The sequence below is a fragment of the Octopus sinensis genome, linkage group LG12 (assembly GCF_006345805.1).
Source record: "Octopus sinensis linkage group LG12, ASM634580v1, whole genome shotgun sequence".
Lineage (NCBI taxonomy): Eukaryota > Metazoa > Mollusca > Cephalopoda > Octopoda > Octopodidae > Octopus > Octopus sinensis.
Genome location: NC_043008.1, coordinates 61,071,993 through 61,073,967, shown reverse-complemented (window position 1 = coordinate 61,073,967; position 1,975 = coordinate 61,071,993).

Sequence of the window (1,975 nt, the reverse complement as noted above, 5' to 3'; positions counted from 1 at the left end):
TTCAGTCTTTCGCAGTAGCTGGTACGTTGCATTGAAACGATTTTCTTTGTGTAAATCCGATGGATTGCCTCCAGTTGCACCGTTAATTTTATATTGTGTGGGGACCATATAAATACGCATGTATATATATATGTATATATTTATATATATATATATATATATATATATATATATATATTATATATATATATATATACATATATATATATATACATATATATACATATATATATATTATATATACGTGTGTATATACATGCATGTCAACATATGTACATATATATACATGAATATACAACTATGTATGTATTCATAAATATATACATCTGCATATGTACGTACATACATACATTCATACATACGTACATACATACATATAAAATTTGAAATTCTCCAAGAAATTGAACTTTTCTTAGATTTTGAAAAACAATCAATCGTCTTTCCTAGCAATTCTTTAATAAAATGCTGCCATTCAGTATTCAGTCACGCTCTCACGATATGGAGTCCGATATTTGTTTCTTGTAAGAAACAATAACATTTAATATGTACTAAAATTATATGATGAAATTTACCTGAATATATGATAAAAACTCACGCTTAACACATAATATATCTAAACTTGAATAGACTGCTGAATTTTGAAATATTTGTAAACGAATATACATTAAAAAAATGAACGTAAACTAACAAATTTATTAAACAGAAGCAAATTGCTTACATTCAATGAAATCTAATATTACAAATGTTGAATATATATATATCCGAAGGGAAAGTAGCACTTCATGCACACAATAGTTTGGTTGTACTTCAATAAATTTAATTAGTCAAAAACAAAAACAGGCTAAACTTGGGAAGTGAAATTTCATCCAGCATTAATTGAAATTGTTGCGAAAAATTGCTATCGCGTGAATTGCCAGAATTACTTGGATGACAAATTAATTTAAGGTGTGTAATCTTTTCTACATTAAGCTAAAGGCCCGAATTTCTTCTTTTTTTTTTTTTGATGCGGTGGGGTCAGTCGATTAGATCGACCCCAGAACGTAACTGATACTAAATTATCAAACCCAAGACGATGAAAGGCAAAGTCGACCTCGTTGGAAATTGAACTCAGAACGTAAGGGCAGATGAAATAGCACTAAGCATTTCACCCGGCGTGCTTACGTTTCTGCCAGTTCTCACCCTTAACTGAAGGTATGTATTGAAGTGTTAGTGATGATGGTGATGGTAATTGCATAAAAAATCCGCTACAAATGATTCGGCAGCGTTCGGCATTCTATTCTTTTTGCACATAGGTATCCACCTTAGAAGATATAAGCGCAAAAATAATTACAATTATTACAAAAACAATTACAAATAATTACGAGTGTGTATATATATATATATGCTGATTGGTTACCATTTTCAGCAGACTTGGATATGGGCTTCTTAAACCATATCCCAATACGGGTAGATAACGGGTAACTAGTCTCTACACAAATAATCCTCTTATGCATGGACTCGAAGCAGTAGTATTCTGGATAAACAAACATCCACAAAGAATACAGGAAAGTGTCAAAAGAATTTATATTTAAAGTTTTACAGATAGTACAAGAAAACAGCTACTTTTTGATAATAGTTATTATCTACAAATGCAAGGCACTGTTATATGAACGAAAGTCGCATCAACACTTGCCACACAAGAAATGAGATACTTAGAAAACATTTGCTCCCTATCCAGAACAACTTTTCGCCACCATTTCCAAACCAAAGTTATCGGAAACTGGAAAATATTTTTAGATGAATGTTTTATATTTTGGGACAAAGAACAGCAGAGATTGTATTCACCTCAATAGACGTCATTGATTGGTTGAAATTGCCAAAATGCAAGAAAATTAACAAGAAATAGCTTACAAACTACAGAATTTTCTCAAGAAAGCCAAGAGAAAAAGATTTTTTATGTAACACATTCTACCAGTATACGAAGTTTAAAATTGTT